The sequence below is a fragment of the Corvus brachyrhynchos genome, unplaced genomic scaffold (assembly GCF_000691975.1).
Source record: "Corvus brachyrhynchos isolate BGI_N302 unplaced genomic scaffold, ASM69197v1 scaffold544, whole genome shotgun sequence".
In the NCBI taxonomy this organism is placed as follows: domain Eukaryota; kingdom Metazoa; phylum Chordata; class Aves; order Passeriformes; family Corvidae; genus Corvus; species Corvus brachyrhynchos.
This window is the reverse complement of record NW_008238325.1, coordinates 1,554,574-1,562,734: the sequence shown is the minus strand read 5'-3', so window position 1 is coordinate 1,562,734 and position 8,161 is coordinate 1,554,574.

The window sequence follows — 8,161 nt, the reverse complement described above, 5'->3', positions numbered from 1 at the left end:
GAATCACCTGCAGAATTTGGGATCTCAGCAAAAAGGGGTGGCTGGTGTGACTTTATTGGGGTGTCTGTGGTGTCTTCTGCAGGTCTGGCCTTGGAGAACCCACTGTGACATTTGGGGTTGCTCATGGTATGGATTTAGCCCCATCCCCGCCCTTCCTCTTCCAAATAAATTGACTCTAAAGTGCTTTAGATGTAGTTGGTCACCTCCAGTGTGGTTTTTAAAGCAGATTTGGTTTAGTTGGAGCCACCTTGGGAAAATGCCAGCCTTTTCTCAACCCCAAAACAGAGTTGCAGGTGGGTTGTAAGGACAAGATTTGTCACATCAGGCACCTGCAACACCAACCCAGGGGACATTTTCGTGGCACTGCAGGAAAATCCTGAGGGATTCGGAGGAGGACTCTCCTCCTCCCTGCTGACAGCCAAATTGCAGAGTGCCGTGGCTAATTGCACATTCCAAGTGTCTCCAACATTGCCATTCCATGTAAAAAATTGCCATCCTTGCCCTGGTAACGTGACAAAGCCATGCTCAGCCGTTGAGGTATTTATCCCTCTCACTGAACAAAAAGAGTTGCTTGTCCCCAAAGAGATGATGAATATGGAAATATGGAATGCTACAACAGAGAGTTTTGGTCCTGTGGGAAGATTGATGGATTTGGGCAGTGCTGGGGTTTTTTTCTCCCCCTACAACCAAGTTCTATTCAAAATCCTCCCATTCAGCACCTCCTGAAAATTAACTGAGCTGCTTTCTGTGCCTTGGACTTATTTGCATATTTTAGCCTCCCCTTTCTAAAACAAGTTAAAAACCCAGTCACTCTGGGAATCACAACATCTAGAGGCTGGGAAACCACCAGGTAAACACTCCGGTGTTATTTCCATGGAAATAATTCATTTTATTGTAATTGAGCAAGAATTAGGATAATTTTTAATAGTGACATATGGCAATTACCACTGAAAACGTTTCTGAGAGACTTCGGAGTTGTTTATACCATTGCTGGAAGGGTTATAAAAACAATGTGAAATTCCTCAGGAACTGGACTGTTTGTTTCTGTCCAGGGGATAATTTCCTGCAGCAGAAGTGAACTATTAAATTAATCACGCCATATTGAAAGGGCAGCATTTGCATTGGGCTGACCAATGAATCATAACCAACAATTTCCTTTTTATAGCTGAAAGGAGAGGAGAACACACGAAATATTAGGAAATGATCCATAAACAGCTCTCTCCTACAAATGACAGCTCTACATTGGAAATTTTCATTTAGGAGGATGAAAACCAAATCCCAGCTTGGTAAAGGCCCCTGGAAAAGTCGTGGCCCTTGTTCCCTTTTGTCAGTAACTGCAGCTTTTTAGGGATGGAGAGTGGTTGGTGTGCTGTCCCAAACTGTGGCTTGGGTCTTAGTGGGTTTTTCATGGCATTTGGATCGTTTTTAATGAATTCAGCTGTGGGGTCTTTTAGGGAAATCTGGTTATTTTAGCATTAAAAAAAGAATATGTTTGTGGAATTCTTTCCCAAGTAGTCATGTGAGAATGGATATGAACAAAACCCACATCAATTATAGCTGAAGGATTCTTAGTCCGATGGGCTCAGACCATGAACTCCTTAAATTCTGCCATGAATTCTGAGGTTGCCATGAGTTATTCCCACTATTTTCATGAACTGGTGTTGGCAGCAGCGTGAGAGATGTTCTGGTTCTCTCAGAACTCACTCCTGGCCTCAAGCAAAGCACTTAAAGTGTCCATGGCTCACCTGGAAAAGGGACAGCAGCGCTTTTCTCTGGGGGGGAACTGCTGCCAGCCCTCCTGAATTAATGTCTGAGAGATGCCTGAAGTTCCCAAAATAAAAGATGCCTTCAACAATTCAGCATTGCCAGGGAAAATCATAATTCCCTGCAGCTGGTGCAATAGGAGTTTGAGGTACTGCAGTCACCTTCTGTTAAATGCAGACAATTCCCAAGATTCCTTAAAAATTGAAGGGGTAATTGGTGATAAATTTTTTGGAGTTAATGCTGGAACCAAAGGAGGCTGGCAGCCTGAATTTGTTATATTAGAGACAGAGTGCTGCTCTGAAGTCACCCAGTGTCACCCTTGGGGCCTGGGAGAAGTGATGGCTTTCAGTGACAAATCTTTGCACGTTCCTGGTCACAGAAATGCCGCTTTTGGTGAGCACAGCTGCCCAAACTTTCTCTCCAAAGGCACCCCCTGAGGCTCACTCAACCCCTCTGAAGGTGACAGTGGCTCTGATGAAGATCTCCAAGTGTTTCAAGGGAGTTTGGATGCAGCAGGAGGCAGGGAATTCCCTCTGGGAGGGAAGGGATGGTGCAGGGATGATGCTAAGGGTGCCAAGGAGAGGCTTTGCTGCACAGAGCCACCAGTCAGTCCTCCTGCTCCTGCTTGATTCCTGCAGAAAACAGGATTGGGTGGGGTTCAGATAAATCAGATCTTGGCTGACTCCTGGCTGGCTGCTTTCATAGGGATGTGGCATTGGAGAAGCTCTTCCCTCTGCTCCCTCTGAAGGTGTCCAAGCATTTTGTGGCTTCCCAAATCAGGGGTGCACAGTTTTGATCCAGTTCCCAAACAACATCTAGAATCCAGATTTCAATTTTCTGCTTTTTGGTTGTTTCTGGTTTATTTGGGGGTGGTTTTTATGTTTGTTTTGCTCCATGCACCTCCTGGGGAAGGTGAAGAGCGATTATGGCACAACCAGATTGACGCTGATGGCACCAAAAAGCAGCTCCCTCTCAACTTTCCTGCCTAAAAACAAAAAAACCTAAAAAACCAGGAGAAGTTTGTTGTGGCCAATCTCCAGTATCAGTTAAAGAACTGAGCCGATAAAAGAAGAATACAGGGAGAATAATGAAATCCTCTTTTTGCTAAGTGAGTGAGATAAATAGAATTATGGACTGATTTGGGTTGGGAGACACCTTCAAGACCATCTCGTTCCAAACCCCTGGACACCTCCCACTGTCCCAGGCTGCTCCAAGCCCCAACGTCCAGCCTGGCCTTGGGCACTGCCAGGGATCCAGGGGCAACCCCAGCTGCTCTGGGCACCCTGTGCCAGGGCCTGCCCACCCTCCCAGGGAGGAATTCCTTCCCAATATCCCATCTATCCCTGCCCTCTGGCACTGGGAAGCCATTCCCTGCGTCCTGTCACTCCATCCCTTTTCCCAAGCCCCTCTCCAGCTCTCTTGGAGCTGCTTTAGGCTCTGGAAGGGGCTCTGAGCTCTCCTTGGAGCCTTTTCTCCTCCAGGCTGATCAATCCCAACTCTCCATAGGTGAGGTGCTGTCAATCATTGCTCATTCCCAACACGGCACCAAGGTCTGTTCCCACCACAGGCACTGTCAGATGTTCATCCCAATATTCTTATCCAGCCACAGGATTTTTTTATAATCCTTTGAAAAGGTACGGAGCTGGAAAGGAGGAATATTGCACCTCACCACAGGAAACCAGGAAAGACCAAGAGAAAAGGCCTAAAAGGCACTGAACGGCACTTCCAGAAGTGCTGCTTTCCATTCCAGTCCAGCTGAGAGAGCTTTTCCCAGATCCAGAATGAATCAGGGATGCTCTGACAGGAAGGAAGTGCCCGGCTTGGAGAGCTGAGAGTCCTCATCGGAAATTCCTGCGCGGTGTTAACCGAGCACATAAACTCACCTTGTCTCTTCCAATAAAACATAAAAACCACCCCATATTGTGTTAAATCCCTGCCTTGGGATAAGAGCAGCAACCTGATCCCAACAGCCCTTGCTCAGGATCATCCATGCCCAGAGAGAGTTTGAGGAGCAAAATTGTACTATTGGTAAAACTAGAATTTAAAAGAAATCAGAATATAGAGGACAGAACTGTATAGAGACATCTGCCCCCCCCCCCCCCCCCCGAGACTTATATTTTTGAATTGTTTTGCTTTTATTCTCCTAACCTTTCCTTCCAACTTTCCGAAATCCTTTTGGCTTTTTAATTATGCTCCTAATCCTTCCAAGCGCATCAGCAAAAAGGGGCCTTTGGTGTTTGCCTCTTGTGGAGCTGGGGAGAAGCCAGATTCTGTCACTTGTGGAAGTAACACTCCTGGCAGAGCTTAAGACAGAATCCTGGAATATTGAACAATTGACATTCTTAGTTGCAAGTGGAGATTTTTCGTCAATATGAGGTGACTGCTCTGTTTGATGATTATGGAGTGTCTGAACTGAGAACAAGTCCGTGTCTGGGGCTCTGTGGAGGAGCTGGTGCAGATGGAAAGTGGGATGCACACCTAGGAGGCAGGGATTTCATTCAACAAAGGGGAAAGGGACAGCAAAATGTACTTGAAATTGAATATTAGAGCATTATTTCAATGTTTTAATAGATATAAAATTGGTTTAGTGGATAAATGCAAGGGGACACTGAGAGCTGGAAGATGAGCACAGGGAGGGATTAAAAGGAATAAAACAGAACTGGTGGTGGGTGAATATTTGTAATAGAAATGGTTTAAATTTGGATGAATTACATTAATTTTGGATAAAATATATCTCAGCCTGTTAAGCAAACATCGTTCATAAAAAAAGCTGAATGGAAATGCTGATAAATTTGTTTGGTCCAGCCCCATTTCTCCACAAAGAGCTAATTTGGATTCTCAATCCATATCTTTTGCTGTTTAATTTCATATATCACAGGAAAAACCATGTTTATTGCAGGTGATTTCCAGGTATTCGGATTCTTTTAGTTTAAAAATATATTTTAATATTTCAAGTGTTGATCAGACACCCCACTCCTGAGCAGAAAAGCAGAATTTGAAATGAATTTTCAAGTGATTTTTGCCTAGTTGGAGAATGCATGGAGCTGTTTAACTGGGAGTCAATTAGGTGAGCTGAATAATTAATAAAGTCAGTTTTTCCTGGCCAACTTTCTTAAGAAAGTGCCTGCAAAACTTTGCCTTTGAGGGCTGACTTTGTCTTTCAGAGAGAAGCTGATTATTGAGCCCTTTTCAAGCTGCCGTCGGTGCCTTCGACACAAACAGGGCTGGATTGATCCAGCCTGGCCTGGGTGCCCAGGGCTGATCTACATTCACCTGAAACGCCACTGAAGGAACAGAATATCCACAGAATATTCCCAAGGAAAAGCTGGAATTGCCTCTGGATTTTGTCAGCCCCATAAAAAGGCACCACAACGAGCAGGAAGTGGCTGGGTGTGAGTTGGGGGGACTCAGTCAGTGCTCTTTGTTCTGAAATTGTTGGGACAGCTTTTGTGCAAAGCCTCCCCCTCCAAAACACTTCAAAACACTCTTTTTTTTGTCCATGTGATTCTTAATTTATATATTTTAACATTCCCTCAATGTATGCCAAAGGACTGGAGGTCCAAAACTGTTGGAATTCATTCCTCCCCTCGCAGAACATATTCTCCCTCTGAGCATCCCTCCAAACCTCCCTCCCAGAATCTCTAAAATCCCCCAGATTGAGGATGATAGGACACCGAGTATCCTGGATTGGCTTGATGTCATTGAAAAGCAAACATCAGCTTAAATAGCAGCTCTGAGCAATAGATTGATTTCCAAAGGGACAAAATAGATCTTTTTATACAATCTTAGGCTCCTTGTCTCTGCAGCACAGTTTGGTATTTAAAGCCATTTTTCAAGAATTGAAAATCAACTTGAGGGGATTCACTCTGACGTGCACAGGAGACAGGAGGTTTCACACAACCCAGCTGGCTTGGGCTCTGTCCTGGGCTCCAGATCCTGCCCCAGCTGGGGAGGAAATCCTTCACAATCCTTTCTGATTGACAAAAACGATGAGTCAAAGTCCTGACAGAGCAGCTAAGGGGAAACAATAGCTCAAACTGGGAGACAAGGCTGGGAAAGGAACACAGGAACAGCGTGGAGTCTCTTCTAAGAGCACAAACCAAAAATATTTAGCTCACCCCACACTCCTGAGGGCTTTAATGCTTTGGTAGGGAAATAGGAGCAGATTTGATCAAAAGCCTGAAAAGTGAAAAGTGGCAAAAGACAAATTAGGAAGTCACAGAATGAGTTTGGTTGGCAAAACCCTCCAAGATCATACAACCTGGGACTGATCGCCACCTTGTCACCCTGCCCAGTTCAGTTGTTCCTTGGACACCTCCAGGGATGGGGACTCCAAACCTCCCTGGGCAGCTCTTGAAGGGGAAAAAAATCCAATTAAAACAACTTAGAAAACAACAAAACCCCTTGAATTGTGAAAGCGAGCAGATGGCATTAATTCCTCATGTCCTGTCTTTTCTGAAGGGAACCTTCCTCACCTGAGACCTCTTCATGGTGTCCTCACTTCTCCAACCACCTTTCCCCTCCAAAGCTGCTGTAGACGAGCAGTGGCCCCTAATTTCAGCTTTTTTCTTATGAGAGAAGTGGAAAGGTAGAGAAAAGGCTGGGGAAGCTCTAAACTGATCTGTAAATATGTACAGACCCATCTACAGAGGAGAACTCCCCTCCCAAATTCCAGGTGTTATTTCCCCCCTCCTGCTTCTCCTCTTTAACTCGCCAACTGCATTTCCCGTCAGTTATGGTTCTCTTTGGGAAAGCTTCGAAACTGGCAGAGAAAAGCCTCTTTTCCCTATTTGCTCCCATATCAAGGCAGTTTGGAGGAGACAGAAGGGGATTCAATTTAGCCAACTCAGCTCGTGCAGCAGATGTCAAAGCACGGAGCTTGTTTGTCATCAGCCTTCGCGGGGGAAAGTTTGCTCTCAAAAATCACTGGAGAAAACAACCTTGCTTGTATAACAAGCCTCGTTGGCTGCTGGATTTTCAAGCAGATGCCTCCTTTCCTCAGATCAAATAGTTGAAATATCATCCCTCACCAGGTAAAGGGAAAAACTTCATTGTCTGCATCTTTTTCAAATCCAGCTGAAAAGCACTTCGGGTTCTGTGTGGGCTTTTTTTCCCCTGCTTTTCAGATCACTGCCTGTGCTGTTCTGGCACTCCCAGGATCAATGATAACAAGCAGGTCTAGATAAGACATCCAAATTTCTTTTTGCTGGGAGTTATAACTTGGTAGAGCTGCAGTGCTCCCGGGATATTCACTGGTATATATTTATTTATGGAGCATTTTTATTTATTTATTTGTCTTAATGAAAAAATGGAGGGCATTTATTAAAAAAAAAAGAGCTTTCAGAGAGGATTTCTAAAAAACAACCCAGATTTGTGCCTTTTGCAGTGATTGTGGGCTCTGGACTGCTGTATTTACACAGTTGATTCATGACCTTTCACGAGGTTGGACTCGATGATCTCTCAGGCCTTTTCCAGCCTAAGTAACTCCGTGCTTTTGTGATCCATGGGGCTCTTTGCTAAATAAAGGAACTCCAGCTCTTAAATCCCATCCTTCATTTCCTGTGTTTTAATTACCTGTGACCTGGAGTGATTCAGTGTCACTTAAGAGAGAAAAGGTGCTTTATAGATAAATCATTTTCCTCCTGAGAGTCCCAAAACATTGGTTTCCCATCCTGTTATTAACACAGGGTTGTGCTGTCCAAAGGAACTTTAAGCCCCTCTGAATTCTGTGTGTTGTTAGTATAAAGGTAACAAAGTGCAGTGATTTCAGCTAATATTGTTTGCAGGGGGTCACTCCAGAGAATTATTGGGGAATAATTCCCTTTTAAACTGAGGTAGAACACAATCCAAAGAGATTTCATTTGTCTCATTAAAGCCCATTTGAAGGTGTTATCTCCACAGGTTTTATTGGAAAAGGAGTTGTATTGTATCTGGTTGTGCTCTCCAAGCCCTGACTCAGGAACTGGGCTGAACTCTGCATTTGGGAAGAGTCAGGCAGGTAAAATAAGTGAAGCTAAAGCCAAGGAACACCTCCAATCCCAAGAAGTGTGGACATGAAGGTCCAAAGAAAATCCAGCCCTCAAGGAATGAATTATTAGCATGGATGGAGGTTGTTTTTTGCTAAAAGCCAAACCAGTTCACTATGTTTTCATTCTCAAATAATTCATTTTTTCTAATATTAAAATTCAACAAACCAAATTCTCTGGTGTGACCCATAAAATTTAAGATAACCGAGAGTGTAGAGGTAGATGAGGATTTATTGGGTTGCTGGTTTGGACCAGCAGAGCAGCAGCTGGGAGGTCCAGATCCCACCTGAGCTCCAAGACATCTGGAGGAACCCATCCGACTCCTGCTCGTAGGAGAAGCATCTCAAGTGTGGAAAAATTTGCATCCAAGA